Raw genomic sequence first — 20,474 nt, 5'->3', positions numbered from 1 at the left:
TGGCCCGTCTGTTACCTGAGTCAGGAAGGGGGGGTCTGTCAGGAGTCTAATGTTTAATGCTTCACTTTTCCTCATATTGATGGTTTCTGAAACATTTTTCTGTTCTACACACGGAAACCTAATGAAAAAGCTTTTGATCTATGGGCTTTTTCAGAACAGATTTTTGTCATTTAAAAAAATTATTGTTTTGGTTAAACAAACAATACGATGTTAAATGTATTCTTGGTTGATCATACTTTCCTAAATGCTGCCAGACCATTTACTGTTTATGAGAACTGCACTGAGGGACTCCTCGCCCATGCAATCCAAACAGGAAGTACCTGCTGGCTCCAAGAAGCCAAAATCCCATAGACTTCTATAAAATAAACAGCTATTTCTCTGTCATTCTATTGGTCAATAACTGTTGATCTGATATTATTTAACATGTTCTTAGTAATCCCAATTTATTCAATCTCTCATTTTAGTTTACAGATACTCAAACATATATCACTGGTGCAACAAAAATGGTCAACAATATTGGAACCATCCAGCTGTACAGTTTAGATCCAGTTTCCAGCTCAGACCAGGAAAGCAAAGATGTACATGTTTCTATTTAACTAAAAGATGGCCAGAAAACGCTCATTTGATGTGGTGTTTAAACTTTGTGTGGTGGCATACGCCCAAAAACATTCTGCTGAGGAATCTGCACGACATTTTTGGGGTGGATCCTAAACTTTTCTGTGAAAGGTGCATGCACATGGTTGATATCAAGAACACGCTGCAGAAAAAGAAGCAAACGATTTCCTGGTGGGGGTGCATAGAAAGCGAGCGACGACTTAGAAGACCTGGTTGGATTACTGAAGACAGAAAGGGATGAAAATTGTCATGGCAAACTAGGCGGGGCAGACCCAGGCGCTGGAACCCGGAAGGAAAACACAGGCGAGTTCGATGGGAAGTAAAGAGATTTATCCGGAGAGGCTTGAAGTCTTGACGAGACAGGAGGCTGGAGAGCGGCTGGTGACGTCACTGGAGGCTTGTAATGGCTTGTGGGGTGGCTGGAGGATTCTTGGACTTCCGTGAGGTTCTTCAGCTCAGGTAAACAGGAGACTCACTCATGGTTATTATGTCCTGAAGGCGAGGCATAAGAAGGAGTTAGGTATGAACATGAATTCATGGGCTAGAATAACTTGATAGACCAGACTAAGCACCATAAGGGGCAACGAACTGGCGATGAATACTGGAGCTGGATGTCCTTAAGAAGAGCAGGTGGATGATGAGTTGAATGGTTACAGCTGACTCAAATCAGGAACCAAGCAGAAAGGGGAGAGGGGAGGAGAGCTGCCAGAGGCACCATGACAGAAAATACCTCATATTTCATAAATAATTCCTTCTTTAGTGTGACAAAAGTAATATATGATCATATGTGAGGATATAGTTTACTCTGAAAGGCTTAAGTGAAGCATAATTTAGCCCCTTTAATAAAGCTTGCTGTATTTTTCATGAACATCCATGTGATTTAGCTCAGCAGTTCCTGTGGTTCTTCCTCTGACTTTGTTCTGACAACTGACATTTCAGCTTGACAAAAACCATGCTGAAACGCACATGCAACATTATTTTGTATCGTAAATGTCAGAATCTGTTTTTATAACGGAAACCCCCCACAGTGTTTAATGCTCCTGTGCCTTCTTATGAAATAAACAAATGTTTTGCTTTACTGAATCCAGACTTCTTCAGTCTGAAGAAACGTAAATAATCCCTCACATGAACAACAAATCCACACAAATCCAGAACCTATCTGAGTCCCAGTAGCAGTGAAGTGGTGTTGTTTCAACGTCTTCATCCACCTGAATCCATCACCAACCTTCAGAGGGGCTTCCTCACAAATCTGTCGCTCTGACAGAGAGACTTCTTCTGCTGTGATCATCTGGTTCATTTCAAATGTATTCAAACAAACTGACTCTTTATAAAGATTTAAGTTTCCTTCAAATGGGCCTCAGATGTCCTTCAAATTCAGAATTCCTCGTCATCTGGGATCATTTTTGTCCACTTTGATGCTTCACTTTGATTTCCGCTCTGAGTGGATCTGGCAGCTCAGTCTCCTGTTGCTTCTCTGAGTTCTCATCTACTGGGTGATAAGAGCTTAAATGAGACAGTTAATGAGGCTGTCAGGCCCGCACCGTCAGCTCAATTAGGGCAGCGAGTTTCCCTCCCGCTCCTCTCTGCTGCCTGCATCAAGCAGCTTCACGCCGTCATCCTGAGCTGCCGGCCCGCTGAGAGCCGTGGGAACGCTCTTTTCACAGCCGACGACCGATTTCCTCCATGCAGGGGAAGCCATGGTTACAAAGAAGTCTGTGAATATCCATTTGCTTTTTAGGATGCTTGTTTTAATCTTTTTTATTAGAGCAAAACTCCTAAACTCCTCTTTCTTATGGTAATTCTTTTATTTGATCTCCAGATTTAAGTAAAAACGAAGTTTTCATTCTTTATTATCCTCAACAACTGTTCCAGCTAATTAAGATGTTTGAGCTGACGTGACAAAAAATATCACTCTTATTAAGCAAAATAATAGGTTTTAGGGAGAAAAATATCTTAGGATTGTCATCAGAAACCACTAACACAACAGTCATGGACAGGACATGTTCATTTAAAAACACAACCGCCAGTGAATTCTCTTGAACATTAATACAAGTTTATAAATCCAAATGTGCACAAATTGATGAAAGCACAATCTGTTCTGTCAATGGAGGCAACCTAAAGCAAAACACAGCTATAAGATTGTTAAAAATGGCAACATAATATTATTTACTCTAAAAGTATTTATTAATAACGGATGTAAATCATGGCAGCATTTGTGTAACATAATTAAAAACAAAAGTCAAAACCAGAAATGCTTTTTCATTTTCAAGATGAATCTGCATTTTTTTACTACGTAGCAGCATTTCCGCCTTCCGCGGTCCTCCTTCGGACGCATCGCCGTTTGTCGAAACTTTCCCCCCGGACCAGCTTTGTCTTCGGACCGGCAGCCAGATCGCCGAAGGCAGAAGTGCTGCTACGCAGATCTGAAAAACTCTAAATCATCATCTGAATGTGTTTCCAGTGGTGTCCAGACAAAATAAAGGCTGATGTTATTCTCACATATTTACATCCAAGATGCTCATGCTCATTTCCGCGGAAGGCGGAAATGCTGCTATGTAGTCCTGAGAAGCTGTGTACAGTCATCAGGAGTGCACAACCGTCACAAAGCCCTCTCCTCTGACGCTAACATCTTGCCTTTAAATTTTCTTTGTCATTTTAATTAAGTGACAGAATAAGCAGTGTTGAAGAAGAAAAAGCATCTTGAAGGATTGCTTTTTCATATAAAGTTTGAGTCATAAAATGCAGCTTCATTTTGAAAATGAAAAAGCATTTCTGGTTTGATATTTATTGTTAATCTTGCTACACAAATGCTTAGTGAACATGTTGGAGCTGTGTTTGTGAATGAAGCAGTACCTCCATCCATCTCTGTGGTGGTGAAAGACCCAACATGCTGGAGGCATTAAAAATAAACTTGAACTTGTCAGAATCAAGAACTAACAAAAGGGTAGCAAAACAGATGACCTAACAAAGATGAACTGAAAACCAGGCATCCAAATACGCTGAGGATGACCAACTGTTGTGAAGACAGCTGTGGAGGATTATTGACTTGATCCTGGTGTGACAGACAGGCGGAAAAACCCCAAAAACCCAAAATGTACATGAAAATCTAAGAAAAGACTTGAAAAAACCAAACTACAGGGAACAATCGCTACAGCCACCCTCCCTGAAAGAACAGGTCCCAGACGCTCAAACATGTAAAGATAGGGCGGAAAGGACTTGGAGTAGAATCAGACCCCCCCCCCAAAAAAAAATAGTTCATGTCTTTGTAGGTAAACAGGGGTGAGGGGTCAACATGAAGAACTCCTCCTCAATAACAGGCAGGAAGAGGAGTCCCAATGACCATCGTCAGCGACAGGAAACATGGCCGAGGGGGAGGACCGGGAACCATCCTCAGGTACAGGGAACATTATGAGGAGCGTTCTGAGTGCATGGATATTTGCTGGATGAGTCATTGCCTGACTTGGAAACCTTCATCAGTCGTGGCGTGGCATGGCATGGCATGGCATGGCATTTCATGGCGTGGCATTGACAGCAGTGGGGAGAAAATTATCACTGCTGCTGAGAGTGTCTTGCTGGATCCAGGATAGTCAGGTCATTCTGACAGGAACTGGCTTGTGGCAGAAATTCAAAGAATTAATACATAAACTTAAACCACACAAAATCATGAACTGAGGGAACAGCAAAAACGTTATAAGACACGTGACCTGACAAGGATGAGCTTCAAAACACTGAGGCAAACTTACTGAAGGAAAGATCGCTGTAGACGATCATCAGCTTGAACCTGATGTGACTGACAGGCACGAAAAGAAACAGAAAACAGCAAAGAACCAAGTAAATGCCAGAAAAACCAAACTAGAGGGCACCATTCGTACAGTTTGATGTAATGACAATTCCTGAATCCTTAGGAATAAAATGTCACATGAGTCAAAACCTGTATGTCGTAATGATCTGTGTTTGAATTAAACTGATCTTTTAACTTCTGTTGGAATCACAATCACTGTTCCTTTTTGGTTCAAGTCACCCTTTCTGGCAGCATGCAGTCTATTGCGTTAACCGTGTGTGGTGTGCCACAAGGCTATTTCACAGGCCCCCTCTTATTCATTGTTTATCTTTTCCTCCTTAGCACTTTTTTCAGAAAAGGACCTGGTTTTCTAAACGATGTTTTAGAGTAAATTGTTGTCAAAGTAAACTGATCATAAGTCCCCTTTATGCAAATAATATATCTCTTCTTGATAATTTTTTCCTCACAGTGTTTACATTTTTTTGCAGGACTTTTATTGGTTTATTTATTTTCATTTTAGATTTCTGAATTTTACTGAAAAACTGTTTGGTAGAAGTTCAGCAGGAGTGGGCTTTAGCATAGGACACAGAACAGATGATAGCTTAGTTGCTAGTTTGACTCCCTGATGCGTCTTTCTGTATTCACTGGAAACAGTTTCTGTCATTTGAACAAGAGAGAAATTCAAACCTACATAGACTCTGATTTTTTCTTCTTTTTGTCGTCCATTTCTGTGCATCTGTTGTAACTCTCCCCCCCCCCCCGCGAACACAGATAAAATACAAAAGTGCATCCGGCGTACAAATCTCTGCCAAACCACTTGTGTGAATTACAGTTTTTCTCAGTCGCTTTAGTACAATTCTCAGATCAGAATTGAAGTTTGCAAATACGTGTGTGCATTTCTCAAAACGATTTGTACAAACAGCAAAACACCATGGATTTCTTGCAAAAGCCTGTAACGTGCTCAAAATCTTTAGTTCATCTCTCAAAACTAAGTCTTTATGTCATTGAACATGTCAGTGCCATCAGAATGTCAAGTCCTTGTGTCATTGTCTACGAACAAGACAGTCAAATGACTTAGTCATGTTGTCAATATAACTGTACTTTAGAGGGAGGTTCTGATGTAAACTATGGCTAAAGTTTTGATGACAGTTATTGTAAAATGTAAGTTACACCTTTTTTGTTTGATTGCAAGAGACTGGAAAAGATTCCCATTTACACTTTTATTGTTCATACTGTAATTTGTTGACAGACCATGTCATACCAACATAGAAAAAACCCACTGCAAACAGTAACACAAAGGGGGAAAAAAAGATAGGACAATATTCTGTCCAACAGGACAGGCAGTGCAGTAGGAATTGGTGTGGTCTTCCTACACCTCTTGTCGTTCCTGTATGTTAGGCCACAAATTCTCATCCACATCACAGCAAATATCCTCTTTTTCAACGCAGTGAAAAATGTTTGTCACATTATGACAACTTGGTCAACCATTTTGCAGTTAATGACTTATACGATGAACTAATGACTAGGTGTTTTGAGGAGTAAGACTATTGCACAGTGAACTATATAATACATTTAGATCAACATGACATAAACAATTGATAATGTAGCAAAGAGCAGAGAGTTGTACATAATCATTTGCATGGATGTACCAAAGCAATTGCAACTTGTTCAAAGAAGTGAGAAACTGCTTATATGATGTGCACAAGTGACATCATGATGTGAAGATTGAACAAATAGTTTTGGGAATTTCATTCTGATCTGAGAATTGTACTAAAGCGACTGAGAAAAACTGTAGTGAACAGTGATTCACTGCGGTGACCCCTGAAGGAATATGCTGAAAAGTGAACAACATTTAAGCTTTCTCATCAAAAATCTAGACTGAAAGATTACTTTTTTAAACGTTTTATTCTCTTCTGAAAAAAGCCTCAGAAAAAGGAGGGTCTGAAAAGAGTTCCGGTCAACTAAAAGGAAGGATAAAAACTATCATGACAAACTAACTGTGAGATACTAAGGAGCGCGCTCCAAAGTGAAGATCACACTTCCTCTGTAGCATTTCAGTAGCAAACACTACAAATCCGGGATGAGTCTTGAACTTTGTTCATGTGAATCTGTGATGCTGCTGCTGTGTGTGATCATGTCCTTACAAACGTGCGCATGCGTAAGCGTGCATGTGATCGTCGTCCTCCTGGCAGATCCATTAAAACAGCAGATGAATAAATCAAAGGTGTTTGGGGAGATTTGAGACGAAGCAGCTTCCTGGCAGCACTCGCACCCCTGCGTCCTCACACACATGCACACACCTTCACGCATGCATTATAGATGTGTTGTCTCTTGCATGCTCCACAGCCTTGAAGGTTTCATCTCCACTACATCAATTAAATAAATACCACCAAACAAATAAAAAATATTTTTTGCTAAACACTAGAAAACTGTTTTTAACAACATTTTGTACCAAAAGAAGAACATTCTGATTTGTAGATTGATGCAAATGTACACAGATGTGTATGAGTGCATACATGGGGACCAGGTTTGGCTCGATGAACCTCCTGTTGAAGACCACCTGAGCTGCTGCAGCTCAACCAGCAGGGGGGGTTGTACTGCAGCAGGACTTATCTCACCTTAGTGCTCACACAGGTACGTTGCTGTCTTTGAGCACGGAGACATGCAAAGGAGAGGAGCTCGTGATTCAGATGAATCCTCATCAACGGGCTAAATTAGCTGCTTCATTACCATAATCAGCAGTTTGAGGTCCTCCGGTGGGGAGGGAGGCGCGCGCAAGGGGGGGGGGGGCTAATCCGTCCGTCCATCACTCTGCCCTGTCAGTCCCCATCAGTCTCCTTGGTGACGGGATGCTGGTGGTGACCCGGGGTGACGGCGGACCGCTCCGATATGTAAAGCAGGCGTCTGGCCAGGCGCCAAGCTGTCAGGCCGCCTGTAGCTGCAGGGGGAGGGGGGGTCCACCCAAATCTATGCTAATTTGACATTTCCACTCTCATTTGCATTTGTACACATTGAAGTTTCTCCTCTTTGTATACCCCCCATCCCTCCAAAGCTCAAAGACAAACACACAAGAGGAATCAAACCTCAGCACTCGAACAACACAAAACAGATACACAAACAGAAACATCATGGGATGTTGTCAACATTGTCAACAAGCTTCATTTTTACCATGTCCAGGTGAGTATTGAGGTTTGTGAATGGCATTGAATGTCTCTTTCTAAACACCAGGGAATAAAACGCCATTTGAAAAATATCTGAGGGTCACTTTAAACAGAAAAGAACCTTTAACTGTCCTTTGCTTGTCTATTAACTCTTTAACACTAGAGATGTCACCTAAATAAAACACACTTTGACATATCACAGTTCTTCGACTGTTTATGTGATCAACGTGAATCCGCTGATTCTGATTCATAGAGAAGCAGCTTTTCACCAGAAATGCAGCACATTACTAATGTTAAGTGTTACATACAAAGCTGCTTTTCTCCATGACAGAATCCATGGAAATTATGATGATTGTGTATTTACAGTTGATGATGTTTAAAGGTTAAAGATTTCAACATGACACCTTTCTGCTAAGCTTCAGATCTGACGTCTTTATTCATGTGTTGCAAAAACAAAAGCAAAAGGATAAAAAAAAAAAAAATACATTTGAGTCATTTTCGCAGCTTCAGGTTTCAGATTTCAGATTTCAGGCTGCATGGCGATTCAGGTGTGAGCCCTCTCACCTCACAACGGCTCTGGGCCTTTTCTATGTGGAGTTTGAATGTTTTCCTAATGCATCTGTGGGTTTTATCCAGGGACTTGGTCTTTTCCCCCACAGTTTACAAGTTAACTGGCAACAAGGTTAAGGTTAACCCCAGGTTTGAATGTGTGTGGTTGTCTGTCTTGGTTGGATTCTGTGACCCCGAAAAGATCAGAACCTTAACCCTTAACTGATCACATGACCATAGTCCTACTAAACAAAGAACAATATGAAAGGAACCAACCAGGAAGGAAATGTTATAAAAGGTTTTAGTTTACCAAATTTTAATGGTGAAAAGATATTTTGTCAAAACTTTGAATTTTTTTTCTGCTTTCAATTACTACTTCTTAATTTATTTATTATTGTTCATTAGAACATGCAATACTGGACACAAATTGTTAAAAAGTTTCAAAATAATTATATAAATATATACATAGTTATATATATGTATGTATCATCAGCAGCAGCAGCCTATCACGCCACTGCTGGCGGATAGGCTTACATCTTAAATAAATTATTCGTTCTTCTCTTTCTTTAATGGAAAAACCATTTAGTCCAGTGTTTTAAAAGATGTCCTTTATTTAATTTCCTCCACTGCCACCAATGGAGTGTTGCATCTTAGCCAACTTAATGTGATCGTCTTTTACAAAGGGTTATACATTTTCAAAAAGATACCTGTCTTCCTTTCCAATCACATCTCCTGACAACAATTCCAACAGAAAAACATGTGGCTCATGCCCCCCCCCACACACACACACAAGTCTGCGTCTGCACATACACACATGCAAACACACACACTGTAGCATCAGGGGAGAGGTACTGGACGGACGGGTCAACTAGCTCTTTTGGCAGCTCGACTCCTGTTTTGGCTCCAGACCATATTCTGCAGACACACACACACACACACACACACACACACACACACACACACACACACACACACACACACACACACACTTGGATGCTGATGACACGCCTCCATACTGGATGTGAGGTGGGTGATGAAAAATGTGTGGTTTAAGGGGGGTTGATGAGGAAGGGATGTCCCGACACCTTAAGCCCTCCCACACCAACGTGCACACTCCCACACCAACGTGCACACTCACACACCAATGTGCACACTCCCACACCAACGTGCACACTCACACACCAACATGCACACACTCAGGCCTGATGTCAGCTGGCTGTGAACGACAGAGGCTGACCACTTGCTGTGATTCAGCACCAACTGGGCCCCAGCCAGCAGACTGGACTCCCGCCATGCTGGCCCATCCTGCTGCTGGTCCACCAGCCAACATCCTCCTCCACCTCCTGCTCCTCCTCCCCTGCATTTTCATCTCTGGTCACAGCTGCACTGAGCTGGCTGAATTTTACAGCAACAGGTGACTCTTGTTGGTAACAGCAGGGGGCGCTCCTCTGAAATTCTGTCCCCACATGGACAGGTGCTTTGAGAAAACTGAGCTGACATTTTGGCTGCAGTCCTGAAAGACCCTCACACTCCCTTCTGAACAATGAGAAGAGTAAACTGTTGCAGAACAAATGCTTGAGACACAGGAGGCTTTTGGACTTCTGCTAATAATGCCGTAAAGCTGCAAGAACTGTGGGAACAAGTGCATCAGACTGGTAACTTAAGTCAAGTTTGACTAAAGTTGTGTGTTAAAAACAGCATGATGACATGCCTACACATTCTGCTGCATTACATAGTCTCTCACAGAGCTGTTATGGATCCATCCAAGTGCGTCAGCTACACTGATTGACAAAGGTCTGACTCTGAAGAAGTTTTGTTTGCGAAGAGGTAATAATAGGAGCATTTTGAAAATAAATTGCTATGCAGGAGACAGAAATATGGTTTATTTGGTTGAAAGAAAAATTCTTATATTTTCTAGGTGATGGTATAGGGCTGACTGTGAAACTCATCAAGGTAAGACAGATTATGAAGTGGAATGTAAATTTTCCATAGGAATATGTTGCAGGTGTTAAACCAGTGTTCAGACATGTGGAGTGAAATTTGCTCTCTGTTCTTTGTCAGGACAACTGATGATAACTGATGATTCCTATTGCCAAAATGTCTTTAAATAAACCAACCAACCAAGGGTCTCTTAGAATTGAGCTGCATTTTTTTCATTGACAGTAAATGAACCTGGACTGAGTAACCGCATTCCAAAATTGGAAGTACCCGCCTGGTTCAAAAAAGCTGAAATCCCACAGACTTCTATAGAGAAATAAACAGCTGTTACTCAGTCATTATGTCCGTCAGAATAATCATTCTTGCTATGATACCCTTTATTGACACGTTCTTGCTATTCATACATTTTATTCATAATATTTTGCCGTAGTGCAAGTTATTCAAGTTATAAACTGACCAATCAGATGCCTCAATAAAAGTTGTTGGCCTCGAACGTTCGAAGCGTTTTGATTGACTGATTCTTCAGAGCCTGCTTTCAGTAGAAGGGGGGTGGCCTTCTAACATACTCACTCCTGACTGGAGAGAGTGGTTGAGAGTGGGAAATGCAGACAGGGAAATCACGGCTTACTGAGGATGTCTGGTTCCAACATGGCGACGGACATATCGTGGGAAAATGGCGACTTAATTGATTTCACACCAGGAGCAATTCATTTTCTATGGATGACGTCACACATGATTTGTCCAGTCTCAACGTTTATTTTACACAAATAAACTCCACAAATTAAGACAGATAGCTTGCAACCAGCTCATAAATCCAAACTGTTTCCCTACCCCATACAGCTTCTCCCTACCACTACACTTAGTTGATAGATGGAAAAGAAAACACTATGCTTGTTTGAGATGTACCAGCTCCTCTCCTGGATGGTTGGCGAGACCAGGCAGCTGCAGCTGGTGGCGTGGACAAGGTGCCTGAGACGAAGGCGAACGCTGAGGTGTAGCGAGACTGAACAAGAACAGGAAGTTGGGGTTGTCCTAAACATTCAGTTGAATTTAATGTGCTTCTCCCCTTTAGTGTGATCTATGCTAATATATCTTATAGTAATTTAGACTTTTTGCAATGTATGTATTTTTTATCAGTAGGTTCTTTTAATTGATTCTCTTTGTAGGTGGACAGTTTCAACATCTGTGTGGGGTCAACAGATGACAAACAGCCGCTGGGCTGATTCTGGCTCATTGCTTTTAATGTTAACTGTCCCTGAGAAATAAACAGGTAACTTCTAAAGGCAACAGTAAAACACAGAACCACAGAGGATTTGTGATGCTGTACTTATAAGTTCCTTTAGTTGCACAAATGTCTGTCTGATGTTTAGCATTAAAACCAAAATGATCATCAGTAGAGGAAAAAAAACAATGAAATGATTTAATTAAAATAATTTCTAATAATAAAGTAATCTGCCTGATGTTGATTTCAATTACCACAACCATTTGTATGGAAAAAACCATGTTCATTCTTTCATCAGTGATATGCAGAAAGAGTTACAAAATACACACATTTCCTTCATTGAGCGGCAGCTATTTCTGCTTAGCACCCCTTCAACTACAAGAACAGTCAGGACACCGTTTCCCACAATGCATTGTTTTATGGTCATCCAGGCAGCTCAGTCAGCGCAGTCCCAAATTTCCAAATAGGCTAACCTGGGTAGGCACCTTGCCCACCCCTTTCTTGTGATACTTTTATGATGACAGACATGTGACGTCAGAGCAAAAACTAACCAAAATGCACCAAACACCAGTCGATCTGTGTGGTGCTGTGTCCGCCTGGGTGATCTCAAAAAAATCAAATTTGGACATTACTTCAGCTTGATAACATCACAACAACATCGTTTTTATAACTTTATAAAGTCATGCAAAAATAAAGCCACTAAATTCTCACATTTAAATGTAAACTTCTGTGCTTCAGAGCTCACCCACATGAAGGAATGTGTTTCTCCTCCACATCACAAGCGCAGGTCAGCTCACCCTACCAGTGGAGGGATGGCCAGTCCTAAGTCGCTATGGCTCCCCCCTTAAAAAGCACTTTCGGACACCACTACAGCTTCAAATACACCAACAAGACGAGCCAGACACAACACACATACAAAACCAGACTCCTCTGAATGTGTTGGACCTTTGGAGTTCAGCTGAAGTCCAGGAGTCAAACACTAAATATGGATTCATAGAAGTTTTAACCCATGTGAGACCAAAGATGTACACATAAATCAGAAAGTGTTTTTGGTCTTTGTCTGTTTATCTGGTTGTAAGATTAGTATCATGCCAGATTTTTTTCAGAACAGAATTACACACATGCGCATGTGCGCACACACACGCACACACACACACACACACACAGGCTGATGATGCACGATCTCCGGACTGTAGCCAGCTCCTCTCTATTCTCAGAGGGCTAATCTAAAGCTACTGCCCGCCTGCTGCTTCACGGAGCACGCTCTGTAGGACACACGCTATAGCAGACTGCTGCTTGCTTTTTAGTCCACCTCCATCCATCCATCCATCCATCACAGGTGTTTGGTTTATTTTTTTACAGTAGGGCCCCTGGGGACAGATGGAGATCAAGGAGATGTCATGTCAAAAGAAGTTTATATTTGACACGGAGACAATTAACAAAAAGAAATATTGCTGGGATGTTTGGGCTGGTTTAGTTTACTAGTTATACTAGTTTAAAACTGGTTTTAGACTGGTTTTATATTGTTTTTACACTGAATCCAGACTTGTTTTTTTAACTATCGTAGCTTTTACACTTATTTCAGTATATCCTCTTGCTTGGCTGTTCTTAGACTCCTTTTCAACATGTTTTTAAAAGATTTAAGACAAAACACTTGGTTACAGAGTCATTTCAGGTTGGATTTAGATCATGTTTGTTTTTTTTGTTTTTATCTAGACTTGCTTCAAATTGGTTTTTAAGCTGGTTTGGTTTGGGTGCTGCCTGGACTCAGACTTGGATTGGTTTTTGAAAGATTTGAAAAATGACTTGATTTGAAAAACATGTTTTTAACTAGATTTAGATTGGTTTTACACTGATATTAGACTGCTATTTGTGATTTAAAACAAATTTCAAAATGGGTTTACACATGTGTAAGTGATGTTTAGGAAGCAGTTTGGTTCTTCTATTAAACTGATTTGGTGGTTTATATTTTGTCACTCTGGTAAACATTTGGTTAAAACATGTTTTCAAATGATGTAGTTTTAGACCGGTTTGAAGCAGTTAGCCAGCATTCAGGCTAACTTAAGGAGGATTTTAGTTTGGATTTATGTTGGTCTGAAGTTTGGTGGTTTTAAACTGATCTCAGACAAATTCCCCTTTCCTCCAGTTTCTCTGCCATTACAATTTCAACTAATAAACTAGAGGGGGCAGAACAAAGCCTGTTTGTAGCTGCTAAGATTGTTTTCTCTTCAAAAAAGTCTAATTAAATCAAAGATGAATAGATAAAAGCCTAAAATCCCTGTAAACACAATAAAGAGATAGGCCATCCACCATTTTTTATTTTTTAGTCAAGTCTGAAATAAATCCACTTCAGTTTGGCTTTGGATATTTACAGGACCAGCATTGCCCTTAGAGAAATGTTGAAGTGATGCTCCAGATTTTTAGTCTTACAATGAACTTTCTTATTTGGGCAAACTGGGTTTAGATCGGGGGGGGGGCTCTAGGGCTCTAATTTTTTTCAGGGACTATTGCCCTAGTCATGTCCGATTACCTGGATCAGGTGTGTCTAGGCAATCACAACAGGGTTGTGTTCCCAGCATATTCTGCTCTTTTTCTTTCTTGAAGTTTGGGACTCTGAAGCAGAACCAGTGAGGCCCCTCTGGCCCCTGGAGCCTCCTGCTAATTCACTTACAACTTCATTCTTGTACTAATCAGATCTGTACAGTTTGTAGTCATTAGCACATGTGTGTGTGTGTTTGATCATGTAAGAGCAGAGGTTAAAGGTCAACCTCACATGGAAGGAGAGGGGCAGCGGAAGCGGGCTGTCCTCGCGGCAGTGAACGCACCGTCGAGCCGTTTCCTCATTTCATGTGGAAAAACCAACTAATTACGTGGAAATATGATAATGTATAATGCTTGGGGAGACGCCGCCCAGCTCCACTTATTGCCCAGACTCCCTCAGCCCCCCCCTAAACCGCCTTCTCCCCTCACGCCCCTCTCCTGGTATTTCTCCCAGGGAGGCTCGCCCTTTCACGACTGGAGAAACATTAGCGGCCAGTCCGGCTTGTTTTGCTTCAAAGCGATGCTTCATTTGCATAATCTGAGCATGAGCTTCTTCTTCCTCCTCCTCATTACGAGGTCATATCACCCCCTCCCCCTCCATACTGCCCATCCATCATCAATGCAGACTTAGACTTTTTCAGCTCAGGATCACCTGATACTTCTGGCTAAGCTGCAGGCCTGTGTGTGTGTTTGCGTGTGTGAGTGCATTCTTTCCTCCTTCACCAATCCGTCCCGGCGTGAGGAAAGGAAAGAGGCAAAGAGGAGGAGGGTGTCAGTGGGTCAGTCATAAATGTGATGAATCAGATCTGACAGGTTCCCAGTGTTACTCCAAACCTCTACTGGTTCCCAGTAAGACTCTCTAATGGGACTAATGGCCTGAGAGAAGATCAACACAAACAGACAGTCCAACACTTCCCAGCAACAACGTTAAAGTCCAACAGAACCAGAAGTGAACAGCCCTGACATGACTGAGGCTATCATGACAGCGGCACAAATTAACCTGTAACCCATAAACCAACCAACTTCACTAACCCGCACAAACTGCTAACTAACATGAAATCACGATATAACTAGTCCAGGGGTGGGCAAACCTTTTGGCTCACGGGCCACAAAGGGTTCTAAAATTTGACAGAAAGGCCAGACCAAGAGCAGATACGTGGAGTGTTTTGGTAATGAACCTCATAGGAGAAAGAAGTAACATGGAATCTGGACAAAAACAAGCTTTAATTTTGATTGATAACAAAAATAAACAGTCAGCCAAAAAATATCTAGTCAGCCACCAATTGTGCAAGTTTTCCCATTTGAAAAGATAGAGAGGTCTGTAATTTTCATCATAGGTATACCTCAACTATGAAAAACAAAATGACAAAAGAAACCAGAAACCAGAAATAGTTGTCTGATTTTTAAAGAATTTTTTTGTAAATTATGGTGAAAAAAAAGCATTTGGTCAATAACAAAAGCTCAACTCAATACTTTGTTATATCTCTACAGGACCTTGAAGTGATGATGATGATGAAGCCACTCCTTCATTATCTGGTCAGTGTGTTTGGGATTATTGTCACGCTGAAAGACCCAGCCATGTCTGATCTTCAATGCTCTTTATGATGGAAGGAGGTTTTCTCTCAATCTGACGATACATGGCTTCATTCATTCTTTCCTTTACAGGGATCAGTCATCCTGGTCCCTCTGCTGAAAAACAGCCACAAAGCATGATGTTTCCACCCCCATGCTTTATAGTAGGAATGGTGTTCTTTAGATGCAGCTCAGCATTCTTTCTCCTCCAAACATGACGAATAGAGTTCTTACCTAACAGATTTATTTTGGTTTCATCCGACTATAGCACAGTCTCCCAATCCTCTTCTGGATCCTCCAAATGCTCTCTATCAAACTTTAGACGGGCCTGTACAAGTACTGGCTTTAGCAGGGGGACACGTCTGGCCCTGCAGGGTTTGAGTCTCTGGTGGCATAGTGTTACTGATGGTAGCCTTTGTTACTTTGGTCCCCAGATGGAGGGAGATTATCTGTGGTCTTGTCTGTCTTCCATTGTGATTTCATTCATTGTGAGTTGATTTCTTCACACCGAGCTGCTTATCTATTGCAGATTCAGTCTTCCCAGCCTGGTGCAGGTCAACAGTTTGGTTTCTGGTGTCCTTAGACAGCTCTTTGGTCTTGGCCATAGTGGAGTTTGGAGTGTGACTGTTTGAGGTTGAGGACAGGTGTCTTTTATCTAGATAACTACTTCAAACTGGTTTCATTAATAAAGATAAAGAGTGGAGGACAGAGGATCCTCTCACAGAATAAGTTACAGGTCTGTGAAAGCCAGAAATCTTGCTAGTTTGTTATTGACCAAATACTTCTTTTCTACCATCATTTACAAATAATTTCTTTAAAAATCAAACAATGATTTTCTAGATTTTTTCTCTCGTTTTATCTCTCATAGTTAAGGTTCACTTATGATGAAAATTACAGGCCTCTCTTATCTTTTTAGGTGGGAGAACTTGCACGATTGATTGCTGACTCAACATTATCCCCACTGTACTTTTATTTTTTAATTCCCTAAAAATTCCTTTTGGAATTTTGATTTCAAAACTTTTACTTCTGTTTTCATTTTAGAGCCAATGAGTTAATGTTTCTCAGGGAAATACGGAAACTTACTGAAATGTGGTGTAGGAATGATTGAAAAATCACTATCCTATTATGAAAACTCACATGAATGTCAGAAATTCAACAAAATCTTCCAACACCACATGAATGCATAATAACTTTCTACACCTAAAAAAAAAGGTCAATGTATTTGTAGTGCACCATCTCTGGGGAAACACAAGATTACAGAAAAAACATAACATTATTAAGGATTATCAATATAATTCTTTCTAGTTTGGTGGGCCAGATTAAATAGGGCTGTAGTTTGGCCATCCCCGAACAGACTGAAACTATACTTTAAATAAATTGGAATAAAACTTAAACTAACCAACATTAAACTTTACTTTCCTGTAACTATTTTTTAAACAACCTACAAACAATTATTGACCAACATAAAATTCACTTACTAGTAACTTGCTACAATGCTTTCACTAACTTGCTACTAGCCAATAACAAACATGGCATTAACCCTTGTGCTATCTTAGATGACCCCACCCTTACATTGACGTGTTTTCCCTACCATGACAAAGGTGGATAAAGGTGGAAAGATTTCATGTAATCCATGGACACCAGTGAAGATCACAAATCATTGAAGAAAAAAGGTTCAGTGCACTGTGTAAAAGGGTCTAGATGACCCCACTCCCAATGTTAAAGTGCATGGATAGCACAAGGGTTACAAACACCACCACAAGTGTTTCCTTGCTATATCACAGTTCACCTTTCTCAGTCTCTGTGATTTCCAGATTGTTTTTGGCACATTCTTGCATGCTTTTTTTTTGTTTTTAATGGTGTACTGTGTTCTGGATCTCAATTGGCTTTTGACCTTGTCAATCAATCTATGTTCTATAACAATGTAATTATTTTCATGAGCGAGTATGAACTGAGAGTTTAAACAAATCAGGGGGAATCTGGGTGCTGGCCATGAACTACTCTCCTTCCTCATTTGATCACTTTTGAGAGGGAGATTGGGAGGGGGGGCTGAAATCAACCTTCAACACACCTTGAAGGTGGAACTACTTTTCAGTTGTTCCCCTCCCACTGCTTGCTCATGAATTCTGGTGTGTGTGTGGGGGGTGGGGGTGTTACTGCCAGCAAGTAGGAAATGTCTTCGCAGGGCCCTACCTGCCAAGTTATTGGCAATTATTGTGCCAGTATTACATACACCCTTTACACCACAACAATATACACTCCAGCACACAAACACTCACACATTATACAAAAAGGGGGGACCTCTGATCTTCTGTACCCAATACCAGTGTTTCCCAACCTTGGTCCTCGGGGAACTCTGTCCTGTCACCCATCAGTGGGTGAGTCTGGTCGGCCAGTGTTCAGTGTTTACAAAGCTCTACGGGGACACCCACTTCTCTTGGGCAACCTCCTCCGAGGCGGACCCTGCCTTGATCTCTCCTGGACCCCCTGTGGGGTGGGCGGGTGGTTATCTAGAAGTGAGGGGTAGGTCTCCCTTAGGGAGCACTGGTTCGTGCCGGGGGTTGGGATGAGGGGATGCTCAGAACCCCCAGGTGGTGGTGGGCTGCTTGTGTGGGACTGGCAGCACTCTCCAGGGGTGGGTGCAGCAGGAGGGCTATTCCCTTGCCTGGTCTGCTCGCACCCTCCGTGTTCCTGTACCCCCCTACCCTCTGGCGTTGGGGGCCGACGTGATCTGGATGGCTGACGTGATTGACCGGCCGGCAGATATCCTCTATCTGCTATACTGCAAATTTACGCTGGAACTAAACCGCTCAGCCAAGCTTTATTTCATCTTCTGCGCCGCGCTCGCAGTGTTCACTTCGAAAGACCTCATAGATCTGTTGCAGTTATGACGCAGTTTGAAAACAATTCACGAGTCCCAGAAGTTAAGTAGTGAGCTAGCCTAATAGTTCAGAGCTGAGTTGAAAAGTGTACCATTGGATTAGTTGCATTAAGTATACAATTAAATGTAACATAAAGTAACCAAAATGGCAAAAATCCAGTGAAGTAACCACAAGATGCACAGTGAGTGGTGGCAGGAAAATTTTCACTGGTAGGAAGGATTCAGAGAACACCGGCGCACATGATGGTGCATTCAAGGACCCTGGTAATTTAATATTTAGATGATGAAACAGCTGTCCTTCATTTTATGAAGTTTACACGTATGTTTTTCAACAGCAACACGGTTTTGTTCTTCTTCTTATCATTTATATTGTTTGTTTCTGTTTTAACCCTTGTGCTATCATAGGCACTTTAACATTGGGAGTTGGGTCATCTAGACCCACTACACAGTGCTCTGAACCTTTTTTCTTCATGATTTGTGATCTTCACTGGTGTCCATGGATTACATGAAATCTTTCCACCTTTATCCACCTTTGTCATGGTAGGGAGAACACGTCAATGCAAGGGTGGGGTCATCTAAGGTAGCACAAGGGTTACTAGAAACCATGACTAATAGAAATGACATGAAAAACTCCTTCAATAAATAAGTGACGTCTCATCGACACCAGCTGAACTCAGCCACGATGAGTTCAGCTGGTTTACAGACAGGAAGTGGGCAGCTGCTGTGCTGATAAGGAGGAGCAGGATTACTGTTCCTCCTTCCTGCCATGATGGTGAACAGGCTGGCACTGTCATGGAGGAGCTTGAATCTGTCCAGAACCCTCAGGTCTGACTGAAGGCTACTGCTCACCTGAAAACTGTCCCTCCAATCCCAGCCAACCCTCCTTGCTTTTCCAGCCAAGCGGGTGGTTAGAAAAGGCCAGCAGGGGGTTTCAGGGAGGGGGCTGCACTGAAGCTTCCCATCTGCCGCCAAAAAAAATCCAAAACTGTGAGAGCTGACCAACAAAGAAACTTCCAGTAACACAGAGTTCTTCTCCAGTCACACATTCCGACTGTTGAGGTTTTAATTATGGGTCAGTGAGGAAGCAAATTAATTTCAGAGGGTGAAGGAGTCCCAGTGTCAAGCTGACAGGGGCCCCGAGGCCCAGGAGAGGTGGGCAGGGAGCCAAACGCTGTCGTGAGCTCTGAAGTTACCAAGCAAAAGGGTAGCAGTCAGAAGAGATCAGAGAGCCGGACAGTGGGCTGGAAGTCAGCGGCGTTTCTGGCAGCAGAGCGTCCAATCAGCTTAAGTCAGTGTGACAGATAAGCTTCAGCTCATGCACGAGTCCGTGAGGCAGCAGGGGGACATCTGCAGGAGTGATCGCTGAAGAACACGCCTGAACTTTACCATCAGTTCATGTGTCTCCAAACAAAGTTCCTCTGCTGGGTTTTTGGCTCCTGCATTGCTGCTGCCTTGAGTCAAGGACTGGGCCTCAAAACAGATTTAAAATAAAAAGACAAACTTTCACCTAGCCAAGTCTCAGATCTGTTCAGATGAAGCTGTTTATCCCCAACTATTTATATTTCTAGAATGGATTGCATCATCAGGCATCTGAATCAAATACAAATGCCTATATCTATCTATCTATCTATCTATCTATCTATCTATCTATCTATCTATCTATCTATCTATCTATCTATCTATCTATCTATCTATCTATCTATCTATCTATCTATCTATCTATCTATCTATCTATCTATCTATCTATCTATCTATCTATCTATCTATCTATCTATCTATCTATCTATCTAGATAGATGGAGAAACCAGAGGATCAGCTGAACACTAGTCCTCCCTTCAGTGAATTATGGTTCCTACATATCCAGCCAGAACTCATTTCCAGATCTTACAGTATAAATTAATACCAGCACAGTAAAAACTAATTGCTTTCACTGAAGGAATCTAAAATATTCTGTCTTTTTGTTTTAAGTGCAGTTGTAGAAAAAAACAATGTAGTCAAGGCTTGTTATATATGTATATCTAGATATCTATCTATCTAGATAGATAGATAGATAGATAGATAGATAGATAGATAGATAGATAGATAGATAGATAGATAGATAGATAGATAAATAGATAGATAGATAGATAGATAGATAGATAGATAGATAGATAGATAGATAGATAGATAGATAGATAGATAGATAGATAGATAGATAGATAGATAGATAGATAG

This window comes from Oryzias latipes, chromosome 4 (assembly GCF_002234675.1).
Source record: "Oryzias latipes chromosome 4, ASM223467v1".
Lineage (NCBI taxonomy): Eukaryota > Metazoa > Chordata > Actinopteri > Beloniformes > Adrianichthyidae > Oryzias > Oryzias latipes.
The sequence above is the reverse complement of the archived record's forward strand: the minus strand, read 5'-3'. Positions refer to the sequence as shown.